A 20,405-nucleotide genomic window follows, 5' to 3' on the forward strand; every position below is an offset into this window, starting at 1 on the left:
GGGGGAAAGGAGCGGGGGAGCCTGACAGTCTTAAGAATGGCTTGGAACCTGGATTGGCCCAGCAGTAGGGCCTGTTCCAATGCCCATTTAAGTCAACAGAAAGCCTCCCAGCTGCCTTCAATGGATGGCTCTTTGCCTTAGTAATTAACACTATTAAATAACACAGACCTCCAGAAAAAGGGTGCAGAGAACCACTCTAAAACTTAACAGTTTGCTGTCAAAATCGCTAAGGCAAGCCGCAGGGTTCTTAGCTGCAGACATCATGTGTGTCTCCTGGGGCTTTAAGTAAGCTACATTCCTTGAATGCAAATGAAAAGAAAACACAGATGGAAGGGGAGAGGGAAGGAAACTTCAACTCTGATCCTTCAGCTCAGTTTTCTCCTCAGAAACCAGCCCAAGGAAGGGGGGAAAAAAATCCCCAATGTTCTTCCTGCAATTAAAGAGGAATCGGCTGCCAAAGCATGTGCCCAGGGTTTTGCTTCCTCTAAACTGTTTATTTTATTGGAACAGAGATCATGTTTGGGAAAGTTTAAGCAGGCTGCTGTCTCGTTCCCTCCTGTTCCAACGACAGCCAGAGGATGACACACAGCAGTCAGCATTGCTTTCCAATGCTCCAGGTAGCTTGGGAATACGTTTTCTAGAGGGTCAGGTTATGGAGCCAGATCCTATGTCGTCCTGTTTTTTTCAGCGCTTTGCCTATCTCAGTCTTTGGCTGGAAAACAAAATGGCCAGCACCCTCCAGCCCCAACTCCTCCTACCACAGGGATAGGGTCTAACTAATCGAAATAGGTCATGAAGCCTCGTGAGATATTTAATCTGGATACAGCTCACCAGAGAAGAACCTGCTGCCATTTCAAACAGAGTCCCTCAAGTTAGATTGTCACGTGATGCTCCTTAGCTCCCTCCAGCTGTACACCCTCCACACAAACCCGGAGACACATGAGCACCGGTAGCCTTTGGAGTAGTGGGTGTATCCACTCGGAGCGTACTGAGGAAACAGCTATAAAAATAAGATACAGAAGCCAGGTTTGTAGGAGCAGCTTCAGCCGACAGTTTTTTCAGAGGCGAGTTTCTCACAAGTGCTTTGCCCTATGGAATGGAACAGAAACCAATAGGGATTTTTTTGAGTTCTACAGGCACGAAGAGCCAGATTTTTAAAGGAATTCAGGCACCTTACTCCCTGAGGCATTGCATACTAGATTGGGTCAGACTGTATCTAGTATGTTGCAAACAAGCAGGAGTTAGAGCTAGATTTGTAAAGGTATTTAGGCACCTAAGCCAGCAGTAGGAGAAGTCCTAAATTTTTTCTCTGTAGCTGCAGCTTAATCTTCCCAGCCTTGTCAGGATGGTGACCCCTCATCAGATGTAACATATTTTTATGAATCTCCCTTTATATTTACTATAAAAGCGTAAAAAAAAAGTGCATCAATGATAGGCCTATATAAGTGTTTTGGCAGAGAATACTTGACCTTAAAGGGTAAAGAGTGTGCAAGGAGCGGGTGAGTGACATTTAGATTGTAATAAAATTTCCACTGCCTCACAACCTCCCTGATTGCTTTTTATGACCCTGGGAACACTGCAGTGGAGAGAGATGGGGGAGTGGGAATGGCGTGAGGGGTGAAGAGAGAGACTCCTAATGTCTTGCTGTTCGGACAGGACAGGGCTTTGCCCCAGATCCAGACAGCACGGTTTGCTCAGCACCTCTTAGTTAATGTTTCCATTCCAAATGGGGGGATGTCATTTATCTGCATGGCTCCCTGCAGCCAAGTCCAAACTCTGGCTGTCGCAGGGGAGTGAAGAACAAGCCTCACATTTGACCAGCATGCTCTCTGTCCACAAAGTAATTTATTATTTATTATTAACAACCACTGTCCCTAGGAAAAGCTGAGCCGTGAAATGCAGCCCCCCCTTTCCATACCTCAAAATCAAAACATTAAAGGCCCTCAGAGTGGGGAGCAAGGAGAAGCTTGTGCAAATAAAACTCACTCATCTACCAGCATTCCCCAACACTGTGTCAAGGAGATTTCAACACAGTGTCTAGCTCTCCCCAAACGTACCAAAACCGATGGACGGTTAGAGAAGAAACTTAAGGCCAAGGTGGAAAGAAGTAATCTTGGCATAGCAGTGACCCACCCTGTGGTCGTTTAAAGTGAACGCGCCGAGCTTGTCTGCCGCTCATCGCTTGTGACATTCCTGCCTCCCCTGACAGAGTAGCCTTGAAAACCTCACTGGATTGAAAACCCTGTCCAGATGTTTACACTCCTTTATTTTGGGATTGAGATGATATGGAAATCAAGTCCCACCATTTCGGACAAAGCAAGGCCTTATCAGGGTCATCTCAAAATGATTGGTTATGAAGCTGATCTTAAAAAGAAGTGAACTCTTCCCCCTCCAACTCCCCAATCTCTAGGATTTTGCCTGGAGTTTCCATCACTCGATTCAGCTTTTGTGTATAATGAGGCTGTGCTTAAGCCTTTGATCGGGGAGGTGCGGGGGGGGGGGCGGATTTTACAGGAGGATGTGATACGATAGGGGACAGCACAAAAATCCCTCTAAGGTGACAAGCCTCTGTCAGGGGAACAAGCTTTAACAAGTCCAGGGATTGCTCAGCTTCAGGACGACACATTTATTCCACGAAGGAACCGGGAGGTCTTTCCAGAAGTGCTGTCCTATTTGTAAAAGCGCCAAAGGTTTCTCGGCAGCTGGCAGGCGGCTGGGCTGGTGTCATGATTGGAATCTCCCACACTTAGCCAAGAAGCTGCTAGCGAATAATCCTCCTCCCCTACCCCTGGCAGCAGTGCAACTGCTGACATTTGAGAAAGGAATCGTGGGCACACGAGGATGGCTTCCTCCCAAGGAAATGTTAGAAATGCTTCAAGCAACAATGGCCTGGTTGGCTGGCAGGAATAAAATCTACTCGTTAGTGGAGAAGGGTGAAACTATGTGATTAGGAGAACACTGCCCTGTACATAAGACTAGAGAGACGACTAAACCAATATCCTGAATCTGAACACCCGGACCTCTGGGAGGTGCAGGGATCCAGTTCCACTTTTTCCAAATGCCCCTCTCTAGTGGGAAGAGCCAAAACCCTGGATCCGGATTTGTCCAAAGTTTGGTGGCTTTGAAAATCTGGATCGGAATCTTGCAGCGTTTGGCTGTTCTTTACTAAAAATGCAAACTGACCCTTCTTTAGGTCTAAAGAAGTTGGGGTAATTTTCTGCTATATTCTACACACCTCTGCTGTTTGGAGTGACTTTAGTACAAGGTTTCTAGCCTGGTTTGAATTATAGTCAAGGGGATACAAGTTGGCTCCTACTTATCTGAACCTGTTTGCCTAGCCCAGCAGGGAGAGAATTGTAACTAACTCAGCCTTTATGTCTGAAGAAGCCCCTTCAAATCTGAGCCTGGGTCGAAATTGGAATGAGTTTGATCCCTAGTGGACACATTCCTAGACCACAGCATGCCCTGGTTCAGAATAACGAGGAGACCGGTGGCACCTTACAGACTAACAGATTTATTTCAGCATAAGCTTTCATGGGTAAAAACCCCACTTCTTCAGATGCATGGAGTGAAAATGACAGATGCAGGCATTATTATACATGATTGAATTGGCCCTGTCAACACTGGTTCTCCCCTTGTAAGGTAACTCCCTTCTCGTCATATATAACAATGCCTACATTTGTCATTTTCACTCCATGCATCTGAAGAAGTGGGTTTTTTACCCATGAACGCTTATGCCCAAATAAATCTGTTAGTCTTTAAGGTGGCACTGGACTCCTCATTGTTTTTGTGGATACAGACTAACACGTCTACCCTCTGATACTGGTTCAGAATGAATGGTAATCTCTGGTCAAGAGAGACGCAGGACTGGGAAAGCAGAATATTGCAGGTCAGGATTAAAACCCATTAACAGTTGCCAGGTTGCTTGTGGAAAGCTTGAATGCTGCCAGCCAGCATTATGCTGAGCTCACGGTGTTATCACTTTCTTATTTCATGCAGGCTAAAGTCCTACTTGTATTTGGGTTTCCCTTCTCTCACAATCAGCCGAACGAACCCAAGTCCTATTGCCTTCTCCCATGCTAGCCCTATTGACACAGCATGGTTCCATTTTCATGAGCACCACACCCCACACAGACGGGAGATGGACCTGATCAGACCTTCTCCAGAACTTGGGGATTCATTTGAATCTCGGGTCAAGATTGCCAAGAGTTCTCTGGGTGCCTCAGTTTTGAAGTGCCCCAGCTTCAGACACCTTAAAGGGGTTGATTTTCGCTAAGCAGCCACCTGCTCACAGCCAGGGACATTAAGTTCTCTCCAGCTAGGGACTCCACAATTGAGGCATTCAGAATCATTCAGGTTCACCTGCACATCTACCTATGTGATATATGCCATCATGTGCCAGCAATGCCCCTCTGCCATGTACATTGGCCAAACCGGACAGTCTCTACGCAAAAGAATTAATGGACACAAATCTGACATCAGGAATCAAAATACTCAAAAACCAGTGGGAGAACACTTTAACCTGTCTGGTCATTCAGTGACAGACCTGCGGGTGGCTATATTACAACAGAAAAACTTCAAAAACAGACTCCAACGAGAAACTGCTGAGCTAGAATTGATATGCAAACTAGACACAATCAACTCCGGTTTGAATAAAGACTGGGAATGGCTGAGCCATTACAAACATTGAATCTATCTCGCCTTGTAAAGTATTCTCACACTTGTTATCTAACTGTCTGTACTGAGCTAGCTTGATTATCACTTCAAAAGTTTGTTTTCTCTTAATTAATTGGCCTCTCAGAGGTGGTAAGACAACTCCCACCTGTTTATGCTCTCTGTCTGTGTGTGTATATATATCTCCTCAATATATGTTCCATTCTATATGCATCCGAAGAAGTGGGCTGTAGTCCACGAAAGCTTATGCTCTAATAAATTTGTTAGTCTCTAAGGTGCCACAAGTCCTCCTGTTCTTCTTTTTGCGGATACAGACTAACACGGCTGCTACTCTGAAACTTTTCAGAATCATTAGTCACTATTCAAAAGAGTGGCCTGCGGCTTTAATTTGTTCTGTTGTAGTTGACAGGGACGAGCAGCCAAGTTTGGGGATGTTCACATGCGGAGAACTGGTTGGGACCCATCTCCGAACACACATTCAATAGAGAAAGGGGGGGAGGGGAATGAGTGAGAAACAATGAGGGGCGGGAGGTGGAAATACATTTCCTGCGGCAAGATGAACATCTGAATGAAGTAACACAAGAAATAGATTTCAGGGCCAAGCCTGAGTTGGAGGGACTGGACCTTGTAAAGGAACACTCAAAGTATGCCACCCTCCAATCCCAGGTGTGACCGCAGCTCAGGTAGACAGACCCACGCCAGCATGATTAAAAATAGCCATTTAGCTGGCAACATGAGTACAGACCCTGGGTCACCAGCACGCACGTACAGAAGTTGCATTTACACATGCTGTTGCATTTACACTGCTGTTTTTAGTCATGCCAGTATGGGTAAAGCTAGCCCAGGTACGTCTAACTGGGCGACAGTCCCACCTCCGATGGCAGTATAAACATATGCATTGCTTTGCCACTAAGAATGAGGCCCTGTATGGGAGGGTATCAATATGAGTCTATCAAACATCCATCATAAAGTTTGGTTCTGCTAATTGGGAAATGTAGCCAGAGGCCTCTTGTGAGACAGACACTTTAGGCTGGCTGCCCGCTGAAGGGGAGAGACTCATTTCTCTCAAGTTGGCAGAATGGCTATGATCATCTATCAGTGACCGTCATTTCTCAGGAAGAGTCACTGTTAGTCCCACAGTGCATTGCACCTCATTGTTAGAAAAAAGTAGGAATTGTTTTCATAATACAAATTAACGTGGGTCATTTGAAGAAATTCCAAGGCTAGGAAAAAAAGAATCAATTTCACCAAGTGATTCTTCAGTTAATAAGAATTATTTCTGCTAGCTGGTTTCCCACTGTGTAACCCACGTTGCAGGGATGGATTTAATTAATCACCTACAAATGTGTCAAAAGCGATTCTAATTCCCACCCCCTCCAGAAATGGCAGGAAGTAAGTGAAAGATTATTAAAAAAACACAAACGCCCTCCTGTGACCTGCAGTCAAAGGCCTATTCTAATTAGGGGTTGGACTGGACAGGATATTTCTGAGACCACAGGACAATCTTCAGTGTGAAGCCACTGCAGGGTTAAGATGAATTTTCAATACAGCGGCTGGTAATTTGCCTCTTTGTCTTGTTCAAACTTAACCTCCAGTTTGCCTCTATTAGTCTTTCCTGGGTGCACCGAGCTCCCAGTTCCAATTCCCTTCAGGAGCCAATTATCACCTAAGCAGCACGCAGAGTGAGATGAAATCTGCGTTTCAGGTGCCGAGGCTCAGATGTTCTTTTCAGTTCTGAGGAGAGAAGAACTTGGGGGTTTTAAACCAAGATTTTCAACCTAAAAAGTTTCATCTACAGACTAAAAGCTGAGTATGTTAGACGCCAGCAATGGCTAATTTCCAGAGGCTTTTAAATAAATAAATTAATGGAGATATCCTATCTCCTAGAACTGGAAGGGACCTCAAAAGGTCATCGAGTCCAGCCCCCTGCCTTCACTAGCAGGACCAAGTACTGATTTTGCCCCAGATCCCTAAGTGGCCCCCTCAAGGATTGAATTCATAACCCTGGGTTTAGCAGGCTAATGCTCAAACCACTGAGCTATCCCTCAGAGTGCTGTCTCAATGGAGTCGACAAGCTCAGAGAAACACGAGAGTTCAAGAGGAGAAACCCTGTTACTGTAGGTCAACTAGTCCCATGCATGCCGGGGCAGAGGGTTTTTCCTGACAGGATACTCTCTAGCTGTAAGCTCATTTGCTCAGCCACAGAGCAAAAAATCACAGCCTGTCAATAGAAGATTCAATTGGGGGAGAAAAGCAATGACTGCATTTCTAAAGGTACCAAGTATCAGAGGGGTAGCCGTGTTAGTCTGTATCCACAAAAACGAGGAGTCCGGTTTGTGACAGGTTGGATCACAGAAACCCCCTTGGGAGCTGCCACCTGATATGCCAAGACTACTTCTGCCCCTGCTTTCCTGTCCTGCCAGCTTAGGACGTCAGCACCCTGTCTTGCTGAGCCAGACACTTCCATCTGCTCCAAAACAGACCCAGGGTCTGATCCACGTGCCCCAAAGCTTGAAAGCAGTTTACAGAAGTGTTCCTGTCTTTAACACTCAGATGCCCAACTTCCAGCTCCAAGATGAAATTTTGAAGGGCAAGTCACATGTCCATGCATGACTGAGTTTCTTACCAGCCAAGCCACATTCCTGGGAAATCTCCGACGTGGATTGGCGTTTCCAAGTTTTTTGTTGGCTTAAATGGTTCTTAATTGGGCACTTAATCTGCTGGCCAAATACTTTACTAAGGCTATCGAGCAAGTAGACAGCCAATATTCCTAACTTCAAGTACAAAAATGATACCTGCATACAAATAGAAGAAATGTATTCAGTAGATCATAACCTTTACATAGATATGTTACATGGCATAGGTAGCATAAAAATATTCTAGTTATATCATATATACGTTCATAAGCATGTTCCATAAAGCCTTATGGGGTACACCATCACACGGTGGCACCTTAAAGACTAACAGATTTATTTGGGCATAAGCTTTCGTGAGTAAATAAATCTGTTAGTCTTTAAAGTGCCACCGGACTCCTCGTTGTTTTTCTAAAGGTAGTTCCTTCAAAATCAAGAGCCGTCCAACCTATTTGTGGAAGGTAACAAATAGGGTAAGGGTGTTTAAGGGATGACTTAGTGATACTATTTAATCTTCCCCAGGGACGACACCCTACTCTTCAGCACCTATGCGCAGGGCTCTTTGAATGCATACGAACAGCACCAGCTTTCATAGAGTCTACAGTGAAACCTGACAAAGCACTTCGTAGGCCCAAATGTTTTTCACGATCAAAGGAACTCCAAGGGAGCAGAGGTGGGAGAAAAAGAGTGAGAGCGAGGGGGTGGGTGTGGATGGGACAGCGTCTGTGCACATAAATAGGCTGGAGTAGATCAGATCTCTGGCTTCTGTTTGTCCTAATCCCTACTCACGCAGAGACAGGAATCCTAAAATGGAGTCTTTATTTGCAAGGCCACACAAACTGCCACATTCTGACACGCATTTTGGAGACACACTTCCACTGCAAAAATTGCATAATTCACATACACTACCATATCTTTTCTACAGCCTTAAGAGTCTGTACACACATGTAGCATCTTATAAACCTGAGTCCTACTCCATATATGCCAGACACGAAAATCATTTCAAATAAAGATACGCTGTACACTACAATGGAATAGATTGCCTTCCTCGGAAACATCATGTCCTGTTATTAGTTATGCAGGACACTGGATTATGTTAGACTGAGAATTCCTCAGAACAGGACTGTTTGTATAACACCTAGCACAAAGGGACACCGACTCCAATTGGGGCCCTTGGGTACTACAGAAATTAAATATTAATATCTGTGTTCTATGGTTATGAGGAGGCCTCTGCCACTCTCTCCGAAGCACCAGCATGGTCTGGATTATGTTCCATGTACAGGGAACACAGTTGTATCTGCCTATAATATCTTCTCTCTGTTTAGTCCCTTCCGCATCCATCAAATATCAGACTAGGGTGTCTCGGCTCCACAGGCTAGTCAGCTTTAGCTTGGTTTAACCAGAGATTGTTCTGTACTTTGGCCCATCATAAATCTGATCATTCCAAACATCAATTGTTCCATATTCAGTCACAGTCAAACAAGTGGTCATTAGATCCTAGGAGTAACACGCAATCGATAATTCCCAATCTTTTTCATCTTTCTGGGGCTCCCTCGCTCTAACATTAAACTTGTTGCTAACAACAGACAGTGAGTGACATTGTAAGATTTATTTATTGTTTGAGAAATAGAAGGAGTGGTTTTGTTGACCATGGACTGCACAACCTTATACTGCTGTAGGAAGCCATGCTGTGCATCTCTAATACACCAGCCTGACCTTGGATGCCACGTCTGCAGGGCCGGTGCTACCATTAAGGCGAACTAGGCGATTGCGTGGGGCGCCAAGATTTGGGGGCGCCAAAAAGCGGTGCCCCCAATTTTTTTTTTACAGCGTTCCACCCCGAGCACGCCGTCGCTGCTCCACTTCTCCCGCCTCCCAGGCTTGCAGCGCCAATCAGCTGTTTGGCGCCGCAAGCCTGGGAGGGAAGGAGAATTAGAGCCGGGGTGGCGTGCTCGGGGAGGAGGCGGAGCAGAGGTGAGCTGGGGTGGGGAGGTGCCGCTGGCCTGGGGGGGCGGGGGGTGAGCTGCCGCAGGCCTTGGGAGGGGGCGCAAGGTGCACCGGTCCTGCACGTCTGTCAATTACAATGTTCTCTCTCCAGATATAGGATTTAATACAGTGATTTGTAGAGGCTGGTGCAAAGAATCCAGAGATTGCAAACCACACACACACTTATGATACTAACACCCAGACTTAGTTTGGAGAAGCCGGAACTCAAACCCTTTTTCTTCAGCACCACAACACAGGCTACCACCCCGGGAGCGAAAAGAAAACTGCCTGAGCTACACCTAGTAATAGGTCCCATATCCTGTATGACCCAGGCACTGGAGGGCAATCTCACTCACACAGACAGACATTACATCCTAATGGGCAGCCAGTGAAATCCACCTCCCCTCTCCAAACGGTCTCTTCCTGGACTCTAAGTTCAGTTACTTCTCAACTAGGGAATCTCTCTTTCCTGATTCCCCCTCACCAGTGGCTGCTCTGTCAGTCTGGCACACTGAAGGTTGGGTAAGAGCTACTAATGAAACATCATCTGATTTCAACCAGAAGAATGAAGCTTGCCACTACCTAGCGATCTAATGGACACTTCAACTCTACTGGGCAAGTACAAGACCCTAATAAGCCTTCCCTGGGAACTACTAGGGGGACTTGCATTCGTAGCTTTTGCTTTCCTGGTGGATCCTGTCACATCATATTACCAAATTAAGCATAAGCCTCTTGAGAGGGTCTCATGAGTCTTCCGGAGTCTGCATGGGCAGAACAATGTGACCTCTGAAGGGAAAGCCAAAGCAGTGTGCTCGGTCTTCAGGGTTAAGTTAGAGAACTGAGGAATATTCACAGTGTGAGCTTCCTCAGAGACATTAAATTACCGTTTAATCACCTGCAGGAGTAATTTGTTTTCATCCCAGGCCCCAAATATTCCCATGCGATGGACCAGATAACTTTTCAGTGGAAATGAACAACAAAATGGGTGCTTTTTGCAGGCTATTTATCATCCCAGTTTGGCTGCTCTTCAGAGTGCAAGAGGTGACCCTGTCAATCAGAGCAGGGTGGGAAAAGCCCAGGGTACCTAGTGAATCAGGGAAAGCGAAGCTGACAGCTCACACTCTAGCAGGCACAAGAGAGCTCAAATCTTCCCTGACTGCCAGCGACGAATAGGCACAGTGCCAACTGCTTTATCTGCCACAACCAGCATCAAGCTGAAATAATTCTTAAACGACAGCCCCCATAAACACTCACTCACTCTGGACTTACACAATTGAAACCTTTAGCTCTACAAATGGCATTTAATTTGCCTGCGTTTCTTTCTGTTTGCATTGCACTGAAGGTCTTTCCAGTATCCCTGCCTCTTCGAGTGAATCCACCAGCATCCAAGCAAACAGGACGATTGCTACAGCACTTTTCTTCCCAGGCCAGCTTTACAGGAGGTGCAAGTACTGCGCGGTCTGCTCCATCAGAGAACGGCAGAGGCAGAGCATTGACCCTCCAGGTACTCATGGGATTGGATAACCCACATCCCATCATCTACTCACTGGGCACCTTAGCAAGCCATCCAACTGATTCTTCTTCCAGCAGGAGGTCCCTGTCTCTGCTCAGTCTCCTGCAGTCCTCAAAGGCACTGAACCCTTTGCACCTAAGCACCTCAGGCATATCTGAAAACCAGAGGCTACACATGACTCGGCAGAAACAGACAAACCCTTCCAGAGAAAGGTCAACGTGAGCAGAAAGTCCACTGGGTGGGAGCACTGATGAGTACCCTTGGCAATCTGAGTACCATTCTGGTCCCGCCTTAGAGCTGCTTACTTGGCCTGTGCCATAGGCTGAAGGTATGGAAAGATTAAGCAAGAGCGAACATCTTGAACTTCTCAATACATTATTCTGCTCTAACCCACTTGAAGCTCTTCAGCACTTATTTCCTGTTGGTTGATTAATTTTCTATTAAGGAAGGAGGAGAGGGACAGAGTTTGTGACTAATGTCTCAGAGCGATCCAGGATAATTTCCTAGCAATCACAGAGATGAAAATAAAGTGCCGGGAGATTTTGAATACTATAGGACAAATTTGGCTCTCCGTTACTCATGGCATTGATTTCAGCATGGAAGCTCTGGTGTAACAGAGAGCAGATTTTGACTCTGTTGGTTTAGTGTTATATATTTAATCCATGTTCCTTGATATTTTCTTGCTTGGGTCTTTTCGAACTGTGGGTGAAAAAAATCTCCAATGTAACAGAGAGTTAAAATAATTCCCTTAATCAAATGTTCTAGATTACAGTTGACTGCTGCAGATTAGAGCCTATAAAACAGAACAAAGAAATATAGACAAACTCTCTTGACATGTTTTTCTACAGAATAACTTCACTCTGAGTGGAACAACAGTCAGTACATTGCAATGCTCTGAAATCGGAGACTTCTATTCTACCTACTGATTCAGAATCCCTTCTAAGGTAGTTCTGCTGTACATCAGGGCTGCCCAGAGGGGGGCGGGCAAATGGGGCAATTTGCCCCGGGCCCCGCAGGGGCCCCCACAAGAGTTTTTCGGGGCCCCTGGAGCAGGGTCCTTCACTCGCTCCGGGATCCCCAGAAAACTCTCACGGGGCCCGGGCCCCCGGAGCTTCTTCTGCTCCGGGTCTTCTGCGGCAATTCGGCGGTGGGGGGTCCCTCCGCTTCGGAACCCGCCGCCGAAGTGCCCCGAAGACCCGCGGCGGGGGGTCCTTCCGCCCCGGGACCCGCAGCCGAAGACCCCAGGCCCCCGGAATCCTCTGGGCGGCCCTGCTGTACATTCATAAACAGAGCAGAAGTGAGGATGTTACTTTATGAGTTCTTTGCTTCTTTTTAACATCCAAAGCATGGACTCAAGCCAAAACCATGGATCTGAACATCCCTGAACTTAGGGGAAGGTTGGATCCACTACAGAACCTAGTGGCACATCCCTGTTACACAATCAGACCTAGTCATTCATTCCCTCTCCATTTGACACAAACCTGCTGTTCCATAGATGAAATGTAAGATACGGACAATTTAATACACTGATATTTATAACACATTAACCTATAAAGAAGAGCATTAGATAACTAAAAGCCATTTTGTGGCACTGTATACTATTAAAATTTGCTTCCAAATGGCCTAGAACTTTATTTTGTCAGTGGATATATATTTTTCTCCTGCTGGATGAAGTTCTCTCTCCTGCACATGGCGTTTCTAACTCATGATTGATGACTCGCTGTCCCTTCCTTCTGTAACATCACGGCCTGTTCTCACAGAAGGAACAAGAGTGTTTTCATTAAATCCTTTATATGGTCACGGAACGCTGGGCAGAACAGACATTGCAATACAAACTGCATGTGTTTAAAAAACAGTAAAAGACATCTTTGAAAAAGGATACCTTTGATTTGTGCTACAATATGTGGTTCGTCTTTAATTGCAAAAATATAGGGTACTTCCAGGGTTATTAAAAAGCTAACCAATCTGTAGCTACTGAGAACTTCACAATTGTCCCTATGCTAAACACTACTGCCTCTCAGATCTATAAGACTCAGACAACCGTGCTCCAAAAGAACAGGCCTTACCACTTCATCTAAAAGAGGTGTATGTATTATGGGTCTTATGGCATACCTTTGAACAGCTCCAGCTCAGTGCAGAGGATTGTGATATGCAAACACACTAGTTGATTGTAGTACTACAGATTGAGTCCCAGAGTCACAGGGAATCGTAGAGTTTGGATGTTCTGTGAATGCTCCTTGTATACTGTTACCCAATGTGTTCATCCAGTACTCCAAGTTGCTGAGCCATGTTAGAGGGGACCATAATACTACAACATTATCTAGACTTGCAAGAAACTCTAGGCACAGAATTGCCTCTAGGCCTGCATATTTTATACCTGCCTCTGGAAATTTCCACCACATGCGTCTGACAAAGTGGGTATTCACCCACGAAAGCTTATGCTCCAATACGTCTGTTAGTCTAAGGTGCCACAGGACTCTTTGTTGCTTTTTTCTAGCTCTGTTGTAACAGCTGAAAACCAACATGTAAAACTAAGTGGACTAGTCAAAAAATTCTGTCTGCTGTCAAAGTACGTTACAAAAAATAAAAAAAATTAGCATGGTTCAGCAGTTTTGGAAAATGGGTTTCTCAAGAAGGCGCAAACAAAGACTTTGATGTAACAGTCCAGCCCTGGTTGGGTTATGAAGCCATACAGAATAGCGGCAGCCAAGGAAGCAGTTCCAACAATGGGATAACCCCACTTCCCAAAGTCTCTCAAATACTGTAAGTCCGCGAGATGGTCTGTACTCCAAAACAAGAATTGTACAGAGAGTCGCTGGGGACGGAACAGCCAGCAGTCAAATAACGTTTGTATCCATCCTGCTTATAGTAAGGCACAAAGACATCTGGCGTCAACAGGACCACACCAGAGCTACTCCTGACAGACGTAATGAGACCGGGTTTAAGGGGATAAAGGTGACAAGAAGTACACTTTTAGGGATATGTACTGCCATTGTTGTTCCTACTCCCCAGTTTGCAAATTCACACCAACATAGGGAAGGCAACAACTATTTGCTGATATCCACTATAATTTGTTTCATATCTATATGCATCCGAAGAAGTGGGCTGTAGTCCACGAAAGCTTATGCTCTAATAAATTTGTTAGTCTCTAAGGTGCCACAAGTACTCCTGTTCTTCTTTTTTCATATCTTTAGCCCCTTAAGAGCAGTTAAAACATTAGGTGAACAGGTGCAAAGAGAAACTACTGTCCTCTCTGGCAAGGTGCCTAGAATCACGTTCCCCTGACAGATCACACTGCATTACAGCCACGTTCTCTTACCACATTACCAGTCCACGTTACCTCAAGACACATGAGAGCTGTGAAATACCTACTTTCTGCATGATATTAAAAAAAACAGCCCTCTTTTATAGCCACAGAATACTTCTGCTCAAGCCTATGACAGGTTGTCAGGTGCTAGACTTAACAACAGATCTCTCTTTTCTAGAAAAGTAAAGTAACGTTAAAAGTTGCCCAGCCAAAGGAAGCGTTAATTGCAGCTGTCATAGACCTGAGCTCCTCATCTGCCATCATCATCAGCCAGGTTTCTGTGCAGCAGAAGGAAATGGCACAGCCTGTGCTGCAAAATTATCCCCACACCAGACAAATCTAAATGTTGCTGCCAATCCTTTATTTAATGTCAGTCTTCTGGCACCAAAGAGGGAGCAGATGCTGCTTGGGGTAATTCCAGACACATGGGCCTGACGCACAGTCTATGTAACAATGGAATCTCCACGGTGCAAACCCAACAGGTCAAGTTCTGCCCACAGGGACACCCATGCAGTCATACTGGTTTCAGTAGGGTTGCCCAGGTGTAGGCCAGAACAGGATTCGGCCCAGTACACAGGTTATCTCTAGAAGGGAAAAAATAAGGACTCCATTCTGCCTTCAGTTGCATGGGTACAGATCCCATTAATGCCGTTTACCTAAGTATAGCTCCTATGGAAGTAAGCGAGGGTAGAGTTGGGCTCTCTAAGACTTTCATTGAAATCCTGGCTCCCCTGAAGTCAATGATAAAATTCCCATGACCTTAAATGGGCTAAGATTTCACCCCTTATGCTGAATGGTTAGGAACCAGCCTTTAGTGCTGAGACCACAGGCTGGAATTGAGGCAGGTAGGTTTGTATTTACCAGACCAGATGCCCACCCTTATTAGAAGAAATACACCAGCGCAGTCTTTTGATAGAATACGTCAACACTGCAGTTTCACTATTGTTAGCTGCTGTGCTTCGGGGCATTACTGTGCAATACTCTAATGCAGTGGTTTTCAACCTGTGGTCCACGGACCCCTGGGGGTCCCCAAACCACGTCTAAGGTTTCCAAAAGGGTCTGCACCTCCATTTGAAATTTTATAGGGGCCGCAACTGAAAAGTTGCAAACAACTGACCTGGCAGTCTGTAAAGGCAGTAATGGATCTCTGTGGATTTCACAGGTTTTGTCTAACATTTTTCTTAGTGTTCCACAATAATAAATCGCTGATGATGTCAGACAGCTGCTCTACCAGGCCTCCGGTTCCTCCGAAAGATCTTCAGCATGTGCCATCAACCACCATATCTAGCAGGCACGTGTGTCTGTTGGTAATCTGCGGCATTTCACAGCGTGCAGTATATCACATGTGGAAATGAGCCATACCGAACAACAGATCGCAGCTTTTCTGGAAGGTGGTTCCCTCCATGTGGTGCTAGTTAGTGTTGCAAAATAGTTTCCAAACATTTCTGCCAAAAGACGGAAAAGATTCCATTTTTATATGTTTTGGCTGACGGCTACATATCAGACAAAATCTAATACAAATACCAAGAAACTGTTGACTTTGTGTAAGACGTACTATGCCCGTAGTATGATGTGTACTGTATATTATACATACACTATACACACACGTACACACAGAGATATCCTCAGATGGGCATAGCTCTCTTGAAGTCCCATTTACTGAAGATCTAGTCCATGGTGTGAGAAGTGGGATAGGAATGTGTTTAGGAAGTTATACCCGCCACAAAGGAGGAGACAGCCATCTATGTTAACGCGGGAGGGATAGCTCAGTGGTTTGAGCATTGGCCTGTTAAACCCAGGGTTGTCAGTTCAATCCTTGAGGGAGCCACTTAGGGATCTGGGGCAAAATCAGTATTTGGTCCTTCTAGTGAAGGCAGGTGGCTGGACTCAATGACCTTTCAAGGTCCCTTCCAGTTCTAGGAGATAGGATATCTCCATTAATTAAAAAAAAAAAAAAATTCATGGCTGCCTAGACAGAATGGTAATTAGGGCCATTCTCTGGCTAAATAGGCTAGAACTTTGAAATGCAAACCTATATTGTTAAAAGTGATACTAATTGTGAGTATCTTAGGTGCTACCCATGTAAACAGACAGTTCCTGTCTGTCACTATAGCTACTAAGTCAGAGATCGAAAGGGAATATTACCATTTAGATGAATCTTGGTGAAATAATGTCATTGTCTATATGTCTCTTTGAAGTTTGTGATGGACTTCCTAATGGCTAAATTGCCCTGTGTTAATTTGTGTAACTAATTACTGGTGGTGTTTAGAAAACAGAAGAAGGTTACATCAAAAGCCTATTTACCCAGGACTGTATGGTCAAGTGGATGCTGGAACACAGTATAAAAAGACCCTTGGGTCCTGATCCTGTTTATCTCAGATCTGCTTAAGCTTCATCAGGGGACGTTTGAGTTGCAAGATGAGATCCCAGTTAAGCTGGTACACCCTGGATATGATATTGGACATTGGACTATAGCCTATGAACAAAATTCTAAAGAAAATCTTTGCAACTACAAAGTTCACCATCTCTGCTCTGTATCTGAACCTCAAGAATTGAACTCATGTCTGTATGTATATTGATCTTTTAATCTATACGCTCTCTCCCTCCCCGCCCCCCCCCTTTTTAATAAATTTTAGTTTAGGTAAAATCTGAAATACTCATTAACCTGGGAGGTAATGTGTCCGATCCTTTGGGATTGGTAGAGCCTTTTCTTTTATATGATGAAATATGATTTTCAAAAATCTTCATCACATTTGACTTGGGTCCCTGAATGGAGGCCTGAGGCTGGGTTACTTTAAGGGAATGGTGTAGTTTGGACTTCTGAATAACCAGTAAGGTATTAACAGAAGCTGTTAAGTGCTGGCTTGGTAAATCTAAGTATTAAATTATCCACCAGCTTTGGGGGTTGTCTGCCCCATTCTTTGCAGTTCACCCTAATTGAGTGACCTCAGCTGGCCCCCACGGGGACCCCGTCACAGTCCCAATTAAATCCCTCTAGTGTAATTTGTATAGTCCCTGCTCTGTCAGGTCTGAAAGAGATCGATCAGGACAAAGGGGCGGGGGGGTTGGGGGAGAGACGGCAAACACAGCACGTCTGACAGAAGAGTTGTCGTGCTCAGAATGAGTTACCAAACCCTTGTATTATCTCTGCACAGAGACACTGTGTGGGAGAGTCTGGCAGGTTCGTTAAGAGAGCTAATAAAGGCGCTTAATCAGTCAGAGCCCAGCACCTAAGAGGAAATGCCGAGAACAAGACAAAGGACAAAAGCTATCCTTGGGGAGACAAACTATTGTCTCTGCGAAATCACTGGGCAGATCACGAACAACGACCCAATGAGAGACTCGCTTGTTTTTGACTTGCTCATCCTTCCCTCGCTTTCCCCTCTTCATCGCCTTCGCTTCCTGAGCCTTACATGCAGTCTCATCCCCTCTGTATCAATCCAGGCCTTCTTGTCAGATTAGATCACCCCTCTGGCACTGCAGGATCAACTGGTGTCAGCTCTAAACCCACTAAACCGGCTATCTCACTAAGCCGCCTCTTCTACACAGATAGGCTTTTAGACTTTGCATTGCCTGGGGCCTCCGTGCCTTCGCTACTAACAACCCACGTCAGGACAGGGGAAGATCAGTCATCAGGCACACATTAATATACAAGTCTTATGGCAGCCACTTCTTATTTCCAGGGGCAGCTTTAGTCTGGCTGCAACGGGCTGGATCTTGAATGGTTAACTGTAACCAGGCAGCAGCATGCAAAAGATCAAATTCTAATCTCCAGTCCCCTCAGGGCAGATTCTCTCAAAAGTTTAGTGTAATAAACTTTTATGTGGAGCCTCTAGTGCATTTAGAGCAATTGAAGGAAGGGGGGGTTGGGGGAGGGGGGGAAGGCTGCAGAAAATAAAACTACCAGATTGATGGTGCTCTGGGATACACAGAGGAAAAAGTTCTGCAGAGCCTCTGCAGGGGGGTAGTGAACCAGAGATTGTATTCAGTACACACATTGGCAAATTAGTTGCCTCCTGCCTGCAGCATGCCCGCCATTGCCCAAAGGAAACACAGCTCTGCATGTTATAATCACAGAGATAGCAGGGGCAGCTAGACAGAAAGGCCGAAAAGAATTTTAAAGAAAGGCCTAATTACAGATTCCTATTCCTCCACACATACCTGTAGCTGTCTAGCTCCCCCCGCCCCCTCATACACACACATAGGATATTAATGAAGAAGAAAAGAAAATCCATTTGGGAGGCACAATTCTTATTTCAGTGTCCTCCCACTGGAAGCAGATCTGCATTGACAGCTGAGGACGGACTGTTGCAGCAGCAGTGACTTCTCCTTATTGCTCATCACCAGAGCCGTCCCTTGGGTAGGTCGCATCAGGGCGACCGCCCCGGGCCCCGCGCTTCGATAAAACCGGGACTGTCCCGATATTTAACTCTTTGTCCCACGTTCCGACTGATGTAACCGGGACGCCATTTGTCCCGATATTCAGGTGAGCAGGCGAATGGGGAGGCGAGCGGCAGGCGGGTGAGGAGGCAGGCGGGCAGACAGTGGAGGCGCGTTGGATGGACGTCGAGATTAGTGGGGTGGTGGGCGAGGAGGCGAGTGGCAGGCAGGTGGGTGAGGAGGCAGGCAGGCGGACAGCAAGGAGGAGAGCGGCAGTTGGGCAGACGGGGCGCCAGACGGATGGCGAGGAGACTACAGGGGAGGCTGATTTGTCCTGGGCCCTGCACCCCTTAGGGACGGCCCTGCTCATCACCTAAACCCTGGGAGGTAGTTTAGGGTTTTCTTTTGCAGAGGTTCGCTCTCATTTTGATTTCAAAAGAAAAACACATTCTCCACGCTGCCTGGTGGAATATTAAGCAGATGCATATTTCCCCACCATGATGAAACCACCTCTTTCATGCTTCACAAAAGCCCTGTAGGTAAAGGTAAGCATGCACAGCGAGCACATGTGAGTAATGCAGCTCTACATGCAACATGCCTCCAGAAGAGAGTTGGTTTTTTAGCCCTGCTGAAATTAGGAGGGGGACATTAAAAAGGTCGTTCCCACCAACAACAAACAGCTGTTTAGTCTTTGCATGTTGAGCTCTTTCATCAAATCAGCCTTTTTTCTGTTTCAGTAAAAACGACTTTTATTCAATTTCTTCCCGGATTACCTGGGCAGTTTGGGCTGAACTGTCAAACACTGGTGCCCATAAAATGTGTGTACATACCCGCTGCACATGCAAAATGCCTAGCTACCAGGGTGAGAGGTGCTTTAGAAATATTACATAGCTCCAGTTAGAGAGACAAGGTGGGTGAGGATCTTTTATTGGACCAACTTCCGTTGGTGAGAGACACGAGCTCTGAATATGCTCGAAAGCTCGGCTCTCTCACCAACGGAAGTTGGTCCAATAAACGATATTACATCACCCACCTTGTCTCTCTAACATCCTGGGTTTGATACAACTACAACACTGCATGCAGCTTAAGGTAGTTTAACAAAATAGATCAAAGACAGATATATGCACATGGATAATACACTGGCAAACTGCATGCAATTTGTGCACCCACTAGAAGATAGTCCACTGCTCACTCAAACATTAGAGGTCTATGCCACAGAGCTGAAGGTCCAAGGTTCGAAACTCAATGTTAACCAAGGCAGGGAGATCTTAATTCATGAAAACAGATGATTTGGGTCAGATTTTGAAAGCTCATGGGCACAAATAACTAGGCGCACAAATGAGAACATTTATACATTTAAATATCTGGTTTGCAGGCACCATCAAAAACGTAGACACCCAAGTTACCTCAGTGGTGCCCATGAATAACCAGAGGTGCAAAACTGTAACAAAGTTATTTGTCTCCATCCCTTTTCAAAATCTGGCCCAAATTATTTATTTGCACACGGAGCTGTGTTTTTTACCCTATTTTCAGTGGCTTAACATCAAAACATCTTACACATGCAAAAGGGAACCTACATTGAATCCCAGGTGTAAATCAGGACCTGTAAGTGCCCCTTAGTACACAAGATTACCTGGTTTTCACATGAAAATACATGGCTGATACAAACACATGTTGTGCGTGCCATTTAGAAGCCTGGCCCTTCGTTTCAAAAAGCCTTTGTTTCCGTGGAGTTAAAATATTTAGGGCATGTGCCACTCATTTTGATCTGAAGAGTCAGAATGGGGTTGGATTGATATTCAACTGTCCCAAGAATGATAGAGGTGTTCCGGCATAATAAGGAACCATCTGACCCTGAGAGAGAATTTCCAAGGAGATTTTGACATTGAAGCTAACTGGGCAGCAGAGGAGA

The 20,405-nt window shown here is 45.5% G+C and overlaps 1 protein-coding gene and 1 long non-coding RNA gene across 2 annotated transcripts in view; one reads left to right on the top strand and one right to left on the bottom strand.

Annotated features, from left to right (window-relative positions):
- LOC135976622 (uncharacterized) overlaps positions 1–12,425 on the top strand; it is an 84,121-nt gene extending 71,696 nt beyond the window's left edge. Inside the window, exon 4 of the long non-coding RNA XR_010593916.1 lies at positions 10,636–12,425. This is a non-coding gene — a long non-coding RNA (uncharacterized LOC135976622). The remainder of the gene's footprint in view (positions 1–10,635) is intronic.
- Positions 1–20,405, bottom strand: part of LRRC75A (leucine rich repeat containing 75A) — a 181,918-nt gene that overhangs the window by 23,899 nt on the left and 137,614 nt on the right. The gene's annotated exons all lie outside the window — the stretch shown is intronic.

Source organism: Chrysemys picta, chromosome 19 (genome assembly GCF_011386835.1).
Source record: "Chrysemys picta bellii isolate R12L10 chromosome 19, ASM1138683v2, whole genome shotgun sequence".
NCBI lineage: Eukaryota > Metazoa > Chordata > Testudines > Emydidae > Chrysemys > Chrysemys picta.